General features: G+C 47.1%; 1 protein-coding gene across 2 annotated transcripts in view; it reads right to left on the reverse strand.

Moving 5' to 3' along the window:
- Positions 1–5,540, reverse strand: part of CUX2 (cut like homeobox 2) — a 1,287,506-nt gene extending 1,281,966 nt beyond the window's left edge. For both annotated transcript variants that reach the window (XM_069619531.1, XM_069619530.1), the window contains exon 1: positions 5,098–5,540. The gene's annotated coding sequence lies outside the window, so the exon portion shown is untranslated. The remainder of the gene's footprint in view (positions 1–5,097) is intronic.
- Between the last annotated feature and the right edge of the window lie 460 nt (positions 5,541–6,000).

Raw genomic sequence — 6,000 nt, forward strand, 5'->3', positions numbered from 1 at the left:
TCTACTGAAATATGTGTCAATAGGATCTCAATGAATAGAATTACTTAAAGGTTGACAAGCATGCCAGACTGCCTATCACACTTGGCAGTGAGTAAAAATGGCAGACTGACATTGCATATGTTCTTCTCAGTGACTAATCAAGGAATGAGTGCAACTGGTTATCACTGCTAAAGAATAAGCTAGCCTAGCCCCTTTATCAAGTCGACAACAAGAATGGTGCATTGCATATAGGGGCTGATTCAATTAATTTACTGCGCAGAAAATAGGGTACTTGCGCACGCAACTTCGCACAAATCCCCCTTTGTCGATTCATGGAATCGAATGCGCAGTACTTTTCTTGGAATTGCGTGGAGTTCGCGATTGCTCGGCCCGTCTGTTCCGAGCCGTCAAGGGCCTTGCGCAAGACTCCAAGCAGAGCGTGGGAGTGGCTAGCGCAGAGGCCTTGGAAGGGGGTGAAACACTAAAAATGGGGGAGAACTTGTGAAAAAATTGGCATTCTGAGGGACGGCCTGCAGGCAGTCCCTCACACGCCCACAATTGCGCAGCATGGGACATATTCATGGATTCGATTACGCAATGTCTCGGCTGGTAAATGAGCATGCAAGTCCTTAATACGATCCGCCATCCAAAGGCTGGAGTAAGGACACTTGTGCAAAGGATTTTCAGCGTGCGGGTGGACTTGCGTGTCAGATTTTGAGGTGCGTGTACTCAATCGGGGTCCTGATGTGATTTAGGGGTGCGCGTAAGCAGTGTAGCGGGGTGCAGGAAGGTTTTACGCGGGTTTGCATGCACGTTTCCAGAGTTATTGCGAAGTTATGATTTTTTCATACGCATGTTGTCGGGGTGCCGGATACAGTTACAGGGGACCCTGTGCAAGGTCCCCGAGTTGCATGCCTGCTTACTGGGACCCCACGCACTGTTTGAAGGATGCGTGTATTCATGTCCGTGGGAGCGCGTAAAGGTGGCGGATCTGGCAGTTTTCTGCTTTGCGTGTGGGCTAGTCGGGGGCATGTCAGGGCATTCCGGCCGTGACTTGCGAATACGGTTACTTTGCACTGTCAATTCCATGAATACGTGTAGCACGCATTTTTCCTTCAGTGCACAGGCTCACGCAGTGTCACACTCGGCACGTGGCCCTTGCACGATTTCTATGAGAAATTCCATGAATCGGCCACATAATGTTTGCGTTTTGAAACGTGCTGGAGTACAATGGAGCAAAGCTACAGACGAAAACCTCTATTTCTGGTGGCAGTTTTACTTTTTATGTTTTGAGAAACGTTTTGCAGCGGGACTACTGTACTCACTTTCAAGGGTGACACAGATTTTGCCAGCTAATACTTACCCAATAGGCAGGGCAAGTTTAGCTGCTCAACTTTTGAAGAATAAGCTTCAGTCACTGGAACTGATTGCTCATTTCCTGCTGGCATCTACATAGAAAGAATTCTGACATGCTGTTAAATGACAGCACTTTTAACTAAGCCGACGTGCCATTTCCCTTAATGGACATCTCAATTCCCTCTGCGGCTCATGAGCAAACATTTTTGCAATGCAGAACATCATTTTGTAACAACATTTTAATCACATTCAAGCTCCTTCGAAGGCTTGAACAGAACCAAATGCTATGTGGCATTTTCAGAGGCTTCTAGTTATGAAAAGTAATACAACTTTAGGAGGCTACACGCCCAAGCGTCACACTCCTTTCTACACACTGCACAAAGCCGAGTAGTGCACACAGTGGCGGAATACTATAAATAAAACGTCCTGTGGAGCGGGCGAGAACGAAGAGTGCTTTCTTGTATTTGATAAGACTGCTCGCTCAGCATAGCACAAGCTGTAATTGGTATCGAGAGTTTACTAGGCCATGAAGACTTGCTTTAAAACAATACAAAGGAAACCACTTGGGTCTAAAAGGAGGATGTACGTTCCTGGCACAGGATTAAATTCCCCAGGGTGTGTTTACTGAACATCTATGGTCAAAAGGTTGGTGTATATATAATCTATGCATTGTTATAACGGAACAAGCACAAAGGGCACAATAGCCCTAGTTATGATTCCAGTAATGGCGAGTAGATACTGGAACGTAGTAAAAACAAAATACTGCATTAGTAACGTACACTAAAAAAATGAAATATGCCTGGCATTATCTCGGGTGGAACGTTATCTTTGCTCTGCCCTAGCCTACCCTAAGCCAGTGTGTATCAGGTAATATTGTCCCCACCAATAATATTGCCAGATATATGGTCGTCCGGAATGGCCATAGGAGATATTATTAGTGGGGATACTTTTTGGGGTAAATGGGAGCGGGGTTGCAGGTGTGTCCCCCGCTCCCTGAAAATAATATGGGGGTTGCGGGGTCCCTCCCCCTCGCCCCCCGCAGGTTCAATGGGATAATATTGCCGCAAAAATACAGAACCATTCTTGTATGGCGATATTTTTGCGGGGGATATTAACACATGGAACCCTGCAGTGTTGCAGGCAGAATGTGTGTTGCAGGCCATTGGAATGCTTTCATATGCCCACAATTGATCAAGGTTGTCCAAGCCCGACGTTCTACTGGCGCCCTAAGGCAAACAGGCCCGTGTGTACAAACGGTGCATTAGGAGCAATAATAAATGGGTTGCGTCGGGATTCGTAATGGAGGGCATAAGGCCGAATGGGCACAAGGTCACCTTTCCCACCAGGAAGCAGGGGCGGCGCTAGCACGGCTGCCTGGCCAGCCCCCGCTGCCGCTGCTCACTTTGCAGCTCAGCACCCAGGCACAGCTGCCCATTCAGCCAGAACATCAGAGGGAATTAAAGCCATACACCTCCTTCTGTGGAGCACAATTGAGCTGGAGAGAAAAAAAAATCAATCTGGATCTTGCTCAGTTGTACACACATTCCTGAAGCTGATCAGATTCGTTTTCAGAAAGAAATACCAGTTGCCAAGTGCTGTACAAAGGTCACGGGCATAGTGCGGTGAATCGGGGGCTTTGTTTCTACGTCCCTGGGCAGGGAAATGGGCGGAAAACTTTCAAACACATGCCAGTGGAAATCCATGGAAAGCAGGCGATATGCAGCGATTGCATCATGTGTGTAAGCATATGTGAAGTGGTGTGCTTCAGTAGTGGTGTTCAAACAGCAGTCCTTAGCCTAGTGTACAAAAGAATGTTTTAGTTGTAGGCTGTACATCTTACAGAGTGCATTTTAAACCAACCAGTAGCCTGCAGAGAAAAGATCAGGTTATAGCTATGCAAAGTAGCAACTACCTCTGCTGTGCATTGCAATATACAGTAAATACAGGTTTCCAGGGTGAACAGCGCCAGTTGTTGGAACCCACATAACAGGCGCCATCCACCTTACAGTTTAATCTATAAAAAAAGGGCATTCATAAAAAATAATGCACTACTCTAAAAAAAAAAAATTGCGTACCTCTGTGTATGCCTTGAACGAGTTTTTATAATATTGTATATTAGTTGGCTAATACAGTACGCTGGTAAGTGCCATTTGGGGATGAAGGCATTGGAATATACCACTGCTGTAAATCTGCACATTAATGATCAAGCGCTGAACAACAATAGGGCCACAGAGGGGTCCTAGCCAGCCCTGAGCAGATTTCATGCTCCCGTCTGCCTTCTCCCCCCGCCCCCCATATCTGCTTGCCATGCTCTTGTCATTCCTTATGTTACAGAGCATCAATCATAAATAAAAAGCCTGCCCTCAGAGCGCCCAGGTCTGATTTACAAACATTAGCAGGGAATACAATTACAAAGCCCTTAATAGCCAACACAGGGCGGCCGGCGAACCCCTACACGACTCACTTGCACTTAAAGACACACTTTTTGAATTTTAATCAGACACAAATATAACGTGTTAGAAAACCTTTTTTTAAAAAAAAATCATACGTGGGCTGCGCAAACATGTAAAAATGTCACATTTCACGCAACATTATATGTACAGTGCTTCATTGCTCACCAGCGAGGAGCTTTCTTTTTAAATCCCATACAACCATACAATTATCTGCAAACCATTTGCATTCGGGGTAAGACATTAAGACCGGCTTGTGAAAATTAGCAATATTTGCATCATCGCATTGAAAGTCTACGGACTGCTTACAATATATCAGTCACTGAAATTCAGTCAATATAGAGATGCTGGCACTGACCATCTATTAATTAAAGCAGAACTTCAAAAAGATGTACACACCTAGACAGCATCTACTGAAACACAAATGCAAGTTTGTACTCGCAATTCAATGTGTGTGTGTGTGTGAGAGAGAGGGCGCGAGAGAGATGGTATTACATAAGAGCTCAGTGAGCAGTACAAATGCATGTTCAACAAATATACACATCTACAGAGAATGGACCTGCAATATTTGCATACGTCGAAAACACAGTCTCAATCAAACCATGCTTGAAAGCGACGGCACATTGAATTGTGTGTGCACTACAAACACACACACACGCACACACACATGGTAATAAACGCAATCTCGATTTCAAGTTAGCATCAAGCCCCATATCGATGTAATTCTTGTAGATTCGAGTCCCATCCGAGAGGACCACACACCACTTCCACAATTCTCAGTTGTGTGTTGTCATAAAGAGTCAAATACATTTCTCGCAGCCAAGCAATAAAACTCCTGAAAGTAGAAGCAGCAGCAGCAGCTCCAGCGCAGCCCAGCAGAGGGGCAGAGAGAGCGACCTCCCTGCTGCTGGAGAAAGGAGGGGAAGGCAGCCTCTCTCTGGAGCCGGGAAGAATATTATAAAAGTTTAACGGCAGCCCGGGTCCCACGGAAAAGGGTGTTTGCGGGATAAAACCCGTGTAAGCAGAGAAGCGGTGAGGCTGCAGCCTCGCTGTGCGGCCGGCAGGCAGGCGGCAGTGCCCTCAGCGCGCCGCTCTGGTACTGCTCTATGGTCGCATCCGCCGCCGCCGCTAATCAATGACTGAACTGAACAAAGGCAAGGCAAGCGAGGATCAATTGCTAATACCTATCAATCGGCGGACGGGGCGCTTTTCGGACCCCAAACTCGCCCCCATCCTGCCCCGGCCGCCGCCGCCCACTCCCGGACCTCTGATAGGACCCCGAGAGCCGAAAAAGCGCGGGCCGGCCACTCACCTGCAGCCGTCCCAGATCAAATTTCTTCCAATATTGAAACATCGATCCCACATTGGCGGCCATCTTGGGGGCTATTGAAGAGAGCTTTTTTTTCCCCTCCTCTCTGCACTCGGAGGCTGGGCTCGGCGGTATCGTGGCTGGACTCCCCGCCTCAGCCCGGCAGTCGGACTCTCCTCTTTTATCACCCGCTTTTTATATAAAGATTAAACGGGGAAGTGAGGAAGAGATGAGCATGGGAAAGTCTGTCAGAGCTAGGAGCCGGGCCGGGCGACGCCGCCGCTACCGCGGCATGTTTACCACACACACGCGCGCACACACGCATACCACAAAATACACACACGCTACACACACACACACACACACGCGCACACACAAAGTATTCGCCGCGCCCGGGTCAATTTGGGAAGTGTGCAATTGGATTGCACTTGACTTTGCTTTAGCTAAAGTTATCGATACTGACGTATAACGTGCTGATCGATGAGGGCTGGGAAGGGGGAGGGAGGGGATGCAGTGCAATTCAATTAAACAGCTGAGCTTTTGAGGGTTGTGTGGAGAGGGGGATGTGAATAAATAAATAAAGTTATCGTGCAGCTATTTTGGCACCTAGTGTCGTGTGCATGTGCGGCTGGCATAGATGGTCATTTCTCAGGACAATTTAAAAACCCCTGACGTGTCTACACCGCCTGCTGCTGGTATGTGAGATTTTATCACAACAAATGGACAGCAAAACAATGTGTGACAGTATTGTGTCTAGGAGGCTGGTGGAGCCATCGTTTTACAGCATCTTTGCATTCACCGAGTGTGACAATGCAATGCTAGCGCCTTGTTATTTGTTTACAGTATTTTTTTTAATTTCTGTTTTTCTCCCATGAACGACCAATGTGTAATATGTTTATTGTATGA

Source organism: Ambystoma mexicanum, chromosome 10 (assembly GCF_040938575.1).
Source record: "Ambystoma mexicanum isolate Mex_15411 chromosome 10, UKY_AmexF1_1, whole genome shotgun sequence".
NCBI classification, from domain to species: Eukaryota; Metazoa; Chordata; class Amphibia; order Caudata; family Ambystomatidae; genus Ambystoma; species Ambystoma mexicanum.